The following is a 12,941-nucleotide window of genomic DNA, read 5'->3' as shown; positions in this document are numbered from 1 at the left end:
CGCATGGTTTTACCTCCTTTCCCTAACACATATTATATGAAAAAGGTTTCTCAGATCTTATGTACCTAAAGAACGTTTTCCCCAGATATGACATTGATGGAGTACATTTAGTCCCTCCCCTGACGTGCTGACGTCAGTTTCTTCTGTGACTACAACCCACACAACAACACAGAGCCACATAGAAACTGTCAATGGAACAGTGTATACACCAAAAAGGATGGACATAATCATGATTTAACAACCACCAAAAAGAAACAACACAACAAAAGAATGTCCCGAAGCGAGACTGAAGTCAGAGAAGCCAGTTCGCAAAGTGGGGAGGATGGGTTGGTCGATAAGGAATCTGTGGCTAGTCTGTGTCTCTACCAGATAAAGCGTTACCGAAGCTAAGTAACTTGTTAATCTAATTAAAGACAACTAGCCGCCGACTCTTTATCTTAGAATTAGATAGCAAAGCAATAGCAACCAAGGAGGAGGGCTGCAAACACATCTCACCCAGTCTTGCAAGGAGTAGCAGATCAGCCATGAGAAAGACAAAGGTGAGAAGAAGTATGCAGCGCACTAATAAAAAGTAGGAGATCCACACTTCACAAGAAGATATGAAACGTTATGGCCATTTCAGAAATTAAAATGAAATGGAGGTGGAGCCACAACAGATAAGGACATGAAGTGCTCCCAAGAAATAGCCGTATGAATGAGGAGCAAAATCATCCAATATGGACTGCGAGAGACAGGCACTGAACACCCATCAAGGGAAAAACCCCAAAGAGTAATTAAGAAGAGAAGCTATATAGAACGCTACTTGCACCAAAATGGTTATTGAAAATCTACAAGAAGCAGAAGCATCAAACTGAAAAGGATGAATCGGACAGCGGAATGAACGTGTGTAGGAACACACAAAGACAAAAAAATGGGCTTAGACAGAAAGCAAAAATGTAAGGCACTTAGAACACCCTAAAGGTTTACAAAAAGCTCATTACCAATGGGTAAAATAGGATGACTGGAACGACTAGCCCGGGAACCCATACAAGGGGTAGATTTGTAAGAACATGGATATAACCAAGCAGAAAATGTCCAGAGACATACACAGGCTCCGGACAACACGGATGTCATAAAAACAGAACACCATAGGAGGGATTGATCGGAACCCTCAAATGTAGTTGCAGGACATCAAAGGCACACAACCTAAATATTAAGCTGTGCTCCTAATGGAAGAAAAGAAGAAAGTACAAGGTTGTGGAGGAGCAACAATACAGGAGGAAAATGAAGAGGGGGGGAAAATAAAACACCCCTCAATACAGAAAAATCAATCAAGGCTGAAAACAAGGCCAGTACATCAAAGGAAGTAGATGGTCGAAGAACCACCTGCTCTGATAAACCAACAGATACAGTGCGATACAGTAAGAACAGAAACACAATGCAGAGAGACACTCTTTGAGGAGAGTCTCAGTACGAAAAGGGTGGAAGCAACAAATGGAAGAAATGTGTTGAAGAAGAACGGAAGCAAGTGCGGTAATTCCGAAGGAAGAACCAGCGCAGAGAATAGCGAGCCAAGTGTAGACAATTCAGAATACTGCTAAAAGGAGTATATTCAGAACGATTCCTGGAATGGAATCTAGATATCAGACCTTAGAAACCTGTAAGGTCAGAAAGGAATATGTGACAGAAAAAGAAAGAAAAAAACCCTTCACACCTCTGAGCCAACACTAGAGGAGCAATGCTAGGGGTAAGAAGCCAGCAGCGAGATATCTGCAGTAGGCGACAACAGGTAACGAAGAAGATACATACAGAAGGGCAAACAATTCTCCAACAGTCACAAAGCCGCCATGAAAGAATAGAGGTCAACAACATCCTACAGGTGCACTATATACCTCCATTATGGAAGTAAGGGAATAAACAGCAAGATCCTGTGCATAAACCAATGATGCTATACAAGTATAACCCTGCTACAGTGGACTAATGATTAGCAAACATGTCCATGGAAGTTGCGGGTTATGCCTGAAAGGAAAAAGGGGGTTGAAATCAAAGGTGAAGGAGGGCAATGACTGAAACATATGCAGAAGAGAACCCTCACTACTCAGTAAGAGAATCTGTGAGCCTGGCCATAAAGTCACAGGGAAGCGCCCCACACATTTCCCATGAGGGTCTGGAACCATGACCACAACTTCACCATAAATTTCCATACACAAAAGGAAATATGACAATAAAGATATCATTGTGCAGAAAAACAGAACAATTAGGGATTACCCTCAGAACCACTCTAAAAAGGGTAGAAGAAAGGTGAAAGTAGGAACCTCAAAGGACAACAGCTGGTGGCCCTGAGTATGCAGAAAAGAGAACCAGAAACAAAGAACTGGAATAAAAAGTATTAACTTAATTGACCAATGGAAATCCCATGGAAAATGGACAGAAAAAACCTCTTCCATAATAAGAATGGAAAAAGGACACAAGCAAAAGCAGTCGTAGAAATCCTAAGGTAAATAGCAAACAAACTGCTCCAATAGGAGTACCAATAGAGTTCCCCATAAGGAACAAGAAGCAGGTAAAGAGTAGCGAAAAGCTTACCCAATTGCTCAGAAGAGCAGTGGCTGAACACAAATCTCCATAGAAATCACAGAGATTGTAGGTGACTCGCCTATAAGTAGAACACAACAGAAATCACGCCATAGGCAGACTGAGACTCAGACCTGGTCTGAAATAACAACAAAAAGAACCACCATGTGTGGAACGACAGAGAAAAATGATCATAAATGTCATTGGCGGTATAACACCACTGAACAGAAGTGGTCTGCACTACCAGATGCACATAAATGTGCCACTAAGCAAAATCTCCATGATGGAAGAGAACATGATAAAAAAAATGAAACTGCAAGGAACAGGAAGTTCACCCTGGATGGTAACTGACTACAAAAGCATACTCCAAAATAACAATACAACAGCTAAAGGTGGTGCACATAAACAGACACACCTGCAAGAAGACCCTTGTAACTCAGTTGGAGGGTGTGAGACTATGAGCAAAATGCCACTGTAAATGCTCCCTAAAGGAGCACTAGAAGAAAAAGAGTACCTGACATTAAGTCTACCATGAGCATCTCTGAAGTGGCGCAAAGCCGAATCGGCATGTGCGTTTAAAAGGGACTTGCCATCAAAGGGCATATCAAGCAACTAATGACGTACGGGTTCTGAGAAATTAGAAGAACACAGCCAAGTTCATCACTGTAGCGATACCGAGGAAGCCATAATCTGCCCAACAGAATCAGTGGTATCCATACCACAACAAATACCAAGTTTTGCAGCCTGCTGACCATCCCGTATCAAGGGCATAAGAGCAGTTGTAACCTCGTGAGGCAGAAAAGGCAAAATACGCTTCACACAGTCCCACAGAATGTGGGAGAAATGAGCAAGTACACAAGGTGTTAGTGGTGCGCAAGGCCGAACTAGATGAGGTGAACATCCTCCTACCAGAAGCGTCCAGATGCCTGGTTTCTCGCTCTGGTGGAACAGGAGGAATCTGCGTAAAACTGTGTGCAGCCAAACCAGTTTGCACCACAAAACTGAGTCGTTGGGTGCCTGCGAAGGCATGACGGATCCTTCGGGGTTGGCCTGGTTCTGTCAGGGACAAAATATTCCACGGAAGGACCAGAAACTAGCTGGGTCCAAACTCCCAAAAGGACATCATAAAGAGCCTCACAATAAGGAAGGACTGGCTCTACAGAAGACCGGTCAGTGTGTAATATAACAAGTAACGGATCTGTGGACAATTGCACCGTAGGAATCTGTAAGTGAGACACCTCCAAAACCTGTTTCAACATATCTGTAAAAGCAGAACTAGCCTCAGTAGCCAAACCAGGGGAGAAGAGGAGGCTGCATGCCGGCGAGGGATCAAGACCGCTTGCATTGGTCAAATCAAGCAACCAATCTGAGTGTGAAAATGGAATGGTGGCAGAAAAAAGAGGCTGAGGATCCCAGGTCCCTGCAGTGGAGGAACAAGAGGCTGAGGCTTAGTTAATGAAGCTACATCTGACTCCAACTGCACCTTTCCTGGCGTCAGTGTCGACCAACGCCGAGAGGGAGAGACCTCGACCTCGGAGGTGGCGTCGTCCGACTCTGAAGAAACAACAATAGGAATGTTGAGTGAAGTCGTATGCGCCACCACTGCTGAAGACGGCATCGGAAGGGAGGAATCCAGCGCAGGTGATGGGAGCCGTAAGACCTGACTCAGGAGTCTATGTCGAGGGGCTCAATGGGCACTGAGGACGAAACTGCCAGTGAGGATCCTGTTGGAGCACCTGCCACCTTCTCAAGCCCGAAGGTGCTCCAGAGGGAGGAGGAGACCCTAAAATAGCATGCAAGGATGAACAATAATCCCGCATTTGGGCCAGAGTCACCCTGGCGCCAGGATAAGGCAGAAAGGACAGGGTTGATTCCTGCGCAGACTCATCCTACGAAGACCATGTTAGTCTTGCCGGGACAGTGAAGCCAGCGGAGGACGAGACTTTGCCCGTTGACAACACTTACCTGGAGGTGTCGTCAAAACAGGAGACGTCAGGGGAGCAACACGCAATCGACTCCTCGAACAGTCTCTGGGATGCAAAGTATAAGATGACGGACTACGACGCCTTCGAGAGTCTTGTGAAGACTGTGACACCCGCGCTGCCAAAATCTTCATCTGCCGCGTCTTAGGCCTCAGTTGTTGACAGGCATCGCAGTCGTCGGCTTCGTGGTAGGTGCCAAGGCACCACAGGCAGATGGAGTGGGGGTCCGTGACCGACGTCTGTCGAGCACATGACCCACAGGGCTTAAAGCCAGTAAGCATAAACACTGTTCCAATTGAAAATACAGTGAAAAAGGTGAAGGTCAAAAATGGCCGGTGGAACTGCTTCTCCGGATCAGCGTTGATGCGCGGAAAAGAAGAAACTCACCTCAGCGCGTCAGGGGAGGGACTATATGGACTCCGTCAACATCATATTGGGGGATGATGTCGCTGCGGAGTCGCACAACGCCCTCTACCGACACGCAGAGGTGCTGAAGAAGAAATGTTTCCGGATCCAGTCTGACACCTGGGTGAGAATTCTAAGATAAGGAATCTGTGGCTAGTTGTCTCTATCAGATAAATAAAAACAAAATTGCTTGGGAAATGTAGAATCTGACCTGAGGGTGCAGCTTTCCTAAATAAAATCAAACACTGAAAAGTTAGTTACACAGATTCAGCACCAATCTTCCCATTAACATTTTTCAATTCTTGCATATTTTTTCAATATAAAATAATTGTATCTTTAGTATTCTGCGTATTTGATTGGTGTGTACTTGTTTGTGTATTTTTTTGTGAATTAGTGTTTTAATGTTTGAAATTTAAATCGTACAAATTGCTTGGGGGTCCCCGGCTTCCAGTAGTGATTCAGTGGGAGTCCTCAGGAGTCAAAAGGTTGGGAACCACAGCTCTAGACAACCCTTTTATGCAATCTCTAATACACAGGTACCAAAACAGCCTGGCAGTAAATGGATAGTGTCAAGCACCAAATATCAACTTTCCGATTCAGATAGAATTTCAGCGACATCTTTCTGGTTTGCCTGTTCACGTGTGGCCAGTTCAATAATTTCACTGCCATGAATTAGTATAAAGTGGTATGAAGAGTCAGCCCACGTCTTTCACCAACAACTAGGTAAGAATAAGTAAATCGCAGTTCACATAAAAAAATACACATAGCAAGACTCCATTTGGGTGATAGCAGGGCCATATAGCAAGCAAGTGCTACTGAACCTAAACTATGGGTGATGATGGTGTTTGCTCCTGCTGTTCCGGGGTTCTTTATACTATGGCTCTGCAAAGTGGGACAATTACAACCCTTTCAGCACTAGACCCTCAGTGGTAGTGATGGCAAGCAGTCAAATGCTTCTCAGGCAGGTAGAATGGGAGTGCTCTAGCTCAGAAGTCAATCAAAAACAGTGCAATAACTCACTGTCCAACCCATTGGTTTACTTCTAAAAAGAAAAGTATTTTATTACACAACAAAACTAAACACTACACAAGCAATAATGAACGGGAACAACTTAGTGAACTGAGGACTGGGCAAATTGTGCCTCAATCTTCTACACTAGTTTTCTCCCTCAGTGATCCCACCCCTCATCTCGTCTAGGCTGTTGTCCCCTTGTAATGGGAATTTCTAGAGCATCATGAATAAAAGCTGAGTTGCAGATTAACCCCATCTAAAACATGCAAAGAACTTAGTTTATCACAGTACAGAAATAAATCTATGGATTCTCACCACAGTGCATGTCCAGGCAGCATATACCTCAGACCAGCAGCCAGATGGAGGCAACACACAGTTTCATGCCTGCTTGTGAAAGGTCAGAAGCAGCCTTTCCTGCTGCAATGAGGTTGCAATATTGGGTGGCAGTGAGAGTCTGCATTGGAAAACTTCCAGGTCCAAGATTCTGGTAACCTGGAGTTGCAGTGTACCCTTTGCATGAACCTTTCCAAGGCCACACTGGCACGTGCCTCTGGGTGCTAGGCTTTCACTTGGGACCTATGTCAGAGTGCTAATCTCTGGTGCAGTGGTGGAAGGTAGTTTCTCCTGTCTCTAGGTGACAGTGGTACAAGATGATCCACAGCCACAGTTCTTTAGGTCAGAGCTATTCACAATGAGGCACCGTCATTTTTTTGGGGTCACAGTGCCCTCTCTCAGCAGGTAGGCGAACTTCTAGACACCTCAGGTCAGCTGAACAGCTTCTTCCAACAATGCAAGACCACAGGTGATGTCCCTCATCCCTGGGAAGCTGCTAGGCGGACACCAGCCATGGTTGCACAGCAGTTCTCCAAGTACTCTGCAGAGCACTCCTTTCCTTGGTCAAAGAGAACTTGATACTGGAAAAACAAGGGGGTCAGTGAGTTCCACTTTTATACTTTCAAAGCAGACAGGAGATGTGAATCCATCGCTGACACTCTCAGGACTAGTTTAGTGTGGTTCTCCTTTCAAGTGCTCTCTCCAGGCTGCTGTCCAGATACAGCCTTTGTGTAGTGTTGATACTCCTCATAACAGGGTAGTCTCCAGCCTGCAACAGTAACAAAAGAGGCACAAAGAGATGTGCTCGTCTTAACCTGGCTGTTATCAGCCACAATGAAGGGTTATCAGGGGAAAGACAAAAAGCTAGCCCACCAAAGGGGTCTCTTTCACCTTGAACAACCGATTCTGCAGTCCCAGCTGTCACCCCACCATGTACCAAACAGCAGTGGGGCAGGATTTCAAAAGGAGGTTTTGTCTCCTCTCTACCTCCTTCTAAGTTTCAAGTTCTTTACCTACCGGTATGTCAGCAATACACTTCCGCTATCTGGGAAAACAACCTCACCTCCATCTTGTGAACTAGGCCAGGCCGGGGCCTTTGAAAATAGACTTCACAGCCCTCCATGACTCTGATTCACTTACACACACAATGCATGTACCACGCAGGCCACATACACAAACATGCACAACATATACTTGGGATATTAGCAGCAGGATCTCATTAAGCACAAAAAGTGGAACTTTACACTAGTGGGCTAGTAGTTCTCCACTCCAAAGACCCAGATAAAAAGGTCTGGTCACAACTATGAATTCACAAGACACGGTATGCTGCCACCACCAATTCTATGTGCTAAACCCATGACAGGGGCATTATTCCACTATCTGTCAAATGAGGACACGCTTGGTGCACCTCTTCTAGATCCAGGACCTTGCTCATGCTAAGGGACAGAATTAGGCCTCTACACACAATCATCTAGTGTGTGTACATAGGGACAAAACCAAGAATGAGAATATCAGCTACACACAGTCAGGCACTCAAGGTAGGGGAACACAGTTGTAGGCCAAGCAGGGGACATTCCTATCCCAACACACACTGATCCGTTCAACATTAAACCTGTGCACAATGAGTGACTACTAAATGTACACCTTAGTGTAGATCGGAGTGTAATCTGTAAATCAACCTTCCCTGTTTTAACACACAAACACGAGCTATGCATTATAGGGTAACCCATCAATGAATAGTGAACGTTAAAACAGTGCTGTCATTATTAGGATCATTTATGTGATGCATTCCACACCATCCCTGAAGCTGAAATACAAAGGTGAGTCTCCAGAACAGTTGCAGAAGTGTGGACAAAAGGAACACCATATAGCCTGGGAAACTGACTAAGTGAAATAAATACCTGTGAGGGCCAGGTGGGAGGAGCTACAGAAGCTGCAGGTGATCACTATACACAACATCATGGCAAATAGACTGCAATCGTTGCTAATTGTGTGTCTGATCCACTAATGCATTTTCTATAATAATTGTGCAGACTGCAGTTTGGTCTACTATCTTTGAATAACTTTGCTTGTTTCTGACAGGATTCCCAGCTGTAGCACCTTAATTATTTTAATGTTGATCACTGAACGCTTGACGCCCAGTTTTATGGCAAATGTCCTTGTTTTTTACTTTAAAATCTAATAAGGAATTAAACAACAAAAGAATAACATATAAAAAGAATAGCAAATATACAATTCCCAAAATAGGTGTGGGAAAGGGCCCGGGGAACCTGTGAAAAATCACTGGCACTGCATTTTCAATATGCTTCTGTAACAAGGTTAATAGTAAACTGTAAGACCTACGCCTGCATTTCCAGTCCCATTGAAGTCAGTCTAGTAATGCAAATGCAACTGAAGCACAATCAGTGGGCCAAGGCAAAAATAAAAAAGAATCCTTATTAAATGAAAGCACAAACTGGGTGCCTGGACTTTTTGACCCAGCATTAAATATTATCTTCTCACACTGGTGGGTGTGCGAGTCCGCAGCATGCAAAAGCACATTCAAGAGCAACACTTTAGAACGTAAGGGTTAAGTTAGCAAACCGGCGGTCATTTGGGAATGATAGTAGTTTAATGAAAGCAAAATGTTCTTAGTTAACAAAGTTGCAATTTTGTAAACCTTTTATTCTGGGACATATGGATGTAGGTGCATTTATAGGGATGGCAAATGGAAATCACAGAAGGTGCCTGCCCTGTGCTTAAAGCTGGCTACCTGAAAAAAGGAACAGCCAGTGTACATTTACTGGAGCACCACTGACTGCATCACACTGAAGTTTCCTGCTGTTAAGCACTGATACTGCACCAGAAGCCTAACTGGATTTGAAACGCTGCGAACACCATGGAGATCAGCCTGCCAGGAGCAGAAGTGGTACATCAAACAAACAAAAGGTGATGGAACAAATGCCTGCAATAAGTCTAACCACTGGAAAGTCTGAACAGTAACATTCCAACCCATGGTTCTTTTACCAACTATGCCACCTCACTTTGGACTCAGCCGTATCCAATAGAAACAGCCCAGTCCGAACTGCCAGGCCAGGTCCTCCCTGAACCAGAACACAAGCAACTCAAGACCTGTTTCGGCCTGATTAGTGCTTGACAGTCAGGTGTAGTTTGGTTCCAGTAGCACAGTCAGCACAGAACTCACGTTTGGACATATCCTTGCCACTTAGGGCAGTACATCAAACATACAAAAGATGAAGGGAGGAATGCTGGAAATAAGTCAAACCATTGGCAATTGCTCGGGGTAGCATTCCAATCGGCACATATTTTGCCCACCATGCTACATCAGTTTGGCAGCCATGTGCAGATCAGTCTTGATCCTGGTCCAATAGTAAAAGTCCAGTCCGACCTACCAGGCTTCCCTGAACCAGAACACAAACATCCCACAACCAGTTTCACTTGGAATGGGGCTCACCAGTTGGATATAGGATGGCACGGTGAGCAGGTCACCCGTGTCTTGGCATAACCAAGAGTAGAAGAAGAGCGACCAGGTCTGAATGTGCCCAACTTACAGATACTAGGGTGCACATAAAGCATGGAGCTGAGTAAGCAGTTTAAAGAAGGCCAGGATGCTACAAATGCAGAACGTAATTGGCATTTCAATTAAACAATATTAAATAGAGAAATACAAGGAAACAATTCAAAAGTAGATTCTTTACCCACTGTCCCCAGTACTGAAGTGCTCTTATTTTTAGACAAAAGTGTATATGTAATGAGACAAATTGCCATCGATCACAGAGTTTGTGAACCAACACCTAGAGGGGGCTGACCTATTGCCTCATGCATGTTGTGGTGGGTGCAAGCAAAATGTGGATGACAATTGAAAATGCAAGAGGCGAACAGAGTTAATCCAAAACCCTATTTTGCATGTACACAATTTTTAGTTATATATGTACTTATTGATTACATGAGAGTGGCAAGACATCTAAAGCGGTCACAGTCCCAGAACTATAAATCAAATCAAATCATTAACATTTATAAAGCGTGCTACTCACCCGTGCGGGTCTCAAGGCGCTAGGGGAAAAGGGGGGGTTATCGCTGCTCGAACAGCCAGGTCTTTAGGAGTCTCCGGAAAGCGGAGTGGTCCTGGGTGGTCCTGAGGCTGGTGGGGAGGGAGTTCCAGGTCTTGGCCGCCAGGAAGGAGAAAGATCTCCCACCCGCCGTGGAGCGGCGGATGCGAGGGACAGCAGCGAGTGCGAGGCCAGAGGAGCGGAGGAGGTGGGTGGGGACGTAGAAGCTGAAGCGTCTGTTGAGGTATTCCGGTCCCTTGTCGTGGAGGGCTTTGTGTGCGTGGGTGAGAAGTCGGAAGGTGATCCTTTTGCTGACTGGGAGCCAATGCAGGTGTCTCAGGTGTGCGGAGATATGGCTGCTGCGGGGTACGTCGAGGATGAGGCGGGCCGAGGCGTTTTGAATGCGTTGCAGGCGATTTTGGAGTTTTGCTGTGGTCCCGGCGTAGAGGGTGTTTTGCGTAGTCCAGGCGGCTCGTGATGAGGGCGTGGGTCACGGTTTTTCTGGTGTCGGCGGGGATCCAGCAGAAGATCTTGCAGAGCATGCGGAGGGTGAGGAAGCAGGAGGAGGACACGGCGTTGACTTGCTTGGTCATGGTGAGAAGAGGGTCCAAGATGAAGCCGAGGTTGCGGGCGTGGTCTGTGGGGGTCGGTGCGGGGCCGTGGGCCACCAGGAGTCGTCCCAGGCGGACGGGGTGTTGCCGAGGATGAGGACTTCCGTTTTTTCCAGAGTTCAGCTTTAGGCGGCTGAGCCTCATCCAATCTGCGACGTCCTTCATACCCTCTTGTAGGTTGGTCTTGGCGCTGGCGGGGTCCTTGGTGAGGGAGAGTATAAGTTTGGGTGTCGTCGGCGTAGGAGGTGATGATGATGTCGTGCTTGCGTACGATGTTGGCGAGGGGGCTCATGTAGACATTGAAGAGTGTCGGGCTGAGTGATGAGCCTTGAGGTACGCCGCAGATGATCTCCGTGGGTTCTGAGCGAAACAGAGGGAGGTAAACTCTTTGGGAACAGTTTGCGAGGAAGGAGGCGATCCAGTCCAGGGCCTGGCCTTGGATCCCGGTGGAGCGGAGGCGGGTAATTAGGGTGCGGTGACAGACGGTGTCAAAGGCAGCCGAGAGGTCGAGGAGAATGAGGGCGACTTTTTCGCCGTTGTCCATCAGGGTTCTGATGTCGTCTGTGACTGAGATGAGGGCGGTTTCAGTGCTGTGGTTGGTTCGGAATCCGGTTTGTGAAGGGTCGAACAGGTTGTCGTCTTCCAGGAAGGTGGTCAGCTGTTTGTTGACGGTCTTCTCTATTACCTTGGCTGGGAAAGGCAGAAGAGAGATGGGGTGGAAGTTTTTCAGGTCGCTCGGGTCAGCCGTAGGTTTCTTTAGTAGGGCGTTGACTTCGGCGTGTTTCCAGCATTCGGGGAAGGTAGCAGAAGAAAAAGAAGAGTTGATGACGGTCTGGAGGTGCGGGGCGATGATGTCGTCGGCTTTGTTAAAGATGAAGTGCGGGCAGGGGTCCGAAGGGGCGCCGGAGTGGATAGAGTTCATGATGGATTTGGTTTCTTCTGTGTTGATGTGGGTCCAGTTGTTGAGGGTGATGGCCGGGGATGCGGGTTCGGTGGTGTTTGGTTGGGTCTGGTGTCCGAAGCTGTCGTGGAGGTCGCTGATCTTGCGATGGAAGAAAGTGGCGAGGGATTCGCACAAATCCTGTGAGGGCGTGACGGCGTTGGCGTTGGCGCTGGGGTTGGAGAACTCATTGACGATGCTGAAGAGTTCTCTGCTGTTGTGGCTGTTTTTGTCCAGTCTGTCGGTGAAAAAGTTCCTTTTGGCAGCGCGGATCAGGTGGTGGTGTTCGCGGGTAGCGTTCTTGAGGGCGGTCATGTCAGCGGTGTGGTCCTTGCGCCAGGCTTTCTCAAGGGCGCGACAAGTTTTCTTTGATTCTTTGAGGGTGTCAGAGAACCAGAGAGGTTTTTTGGTGTTGGTCTGTCGATGCATGCGTTTGAGGGGAGCAAGGTTGTCTGCGCAGTTGGAGATCCAGTTTGTGAGGTTGAGGGCTGCGTCGTTGGGGTCGGTGGTGAGGGTGGGTTGGTTGGCGGCGAGTGCGGAGAAGAGTTGCTCTTCAGGGATCTTGTTCCACTGTCGACGAGGGATGGGTTGAGTGTGGAGGTGGCGGGTCTCGCGTCGGAATGTGAAGTGGACGCAGCTGTGGTCGGTCCAGTGTATGGCGGAGCTGTGGCTGAAGAAGACGTGTTTGCTGGCGGAGAAGATAGGGTCGAGCGTGTGTCCGGCGATGTGGGTGGCGGTGTTCACCAGTTGTTTGAGGCCGAGGTTGGCGAGGTTGTCGAGCAGGGTGGTGGTGTTGGGGTCGTTGTTTTGTTCCAGATGGAAGTTGAGGTCACCTAGGAGGATGTAGTCCGGTGAGGCGAGGGCGTGGGGGGAGATAAAGTCGCGATGGCGTCGCTGAAAGGGGCGCGTGGTCCGGGAGGACGGTAGACGAGGGATCCTCTGAGGGTGGTCCTCGGGTCGGTGCGAATCTGAAAATGCAGGTGTTCAGCGGCGAGAGGGGTGTCTTCGGTGGAGGTGGTGACGCTGATGGAGTCTTTGAAGACGATGGCGATACCTC

General features: G+C 47.2%; 1 protein-coding gene across 1 annotated transcript in view; it reads right to left on the bottom strand.

Annotated features, from left to right (window-relative positions):
• The window catches only part of NUB1 (negative regulator of ubiquitin like proteins 1), a 316,976-nt gene that overhangs the window by 77,761 nt on the left and 226,274 nt on the right, over positions 1-12,941 (bottom strand). The gene's annotated exons all lie outside the window — the stretch shown is intronic.

The sequence above is a fragment of the Pleurodeles waltl genome, chromosome 10, assembly GCF_031143425.1.
Source record: "Pleurodeles waltl isolate 20211129_DDA chromosome 10, aPleWal1.hap1.20221129, whole genome shotgun sequence".
Taxonomy (NCBI): Eukaryota; Metazoa; Chordata; class Amphibia; order Caudata; family Salamandridae; genus Pleurodeles; species Pleurodeles waltl.
Note: the sequence above shows the minus strand (reverse complement) of the source record. Positions and strands in the feature narration are given on the sequence as shown.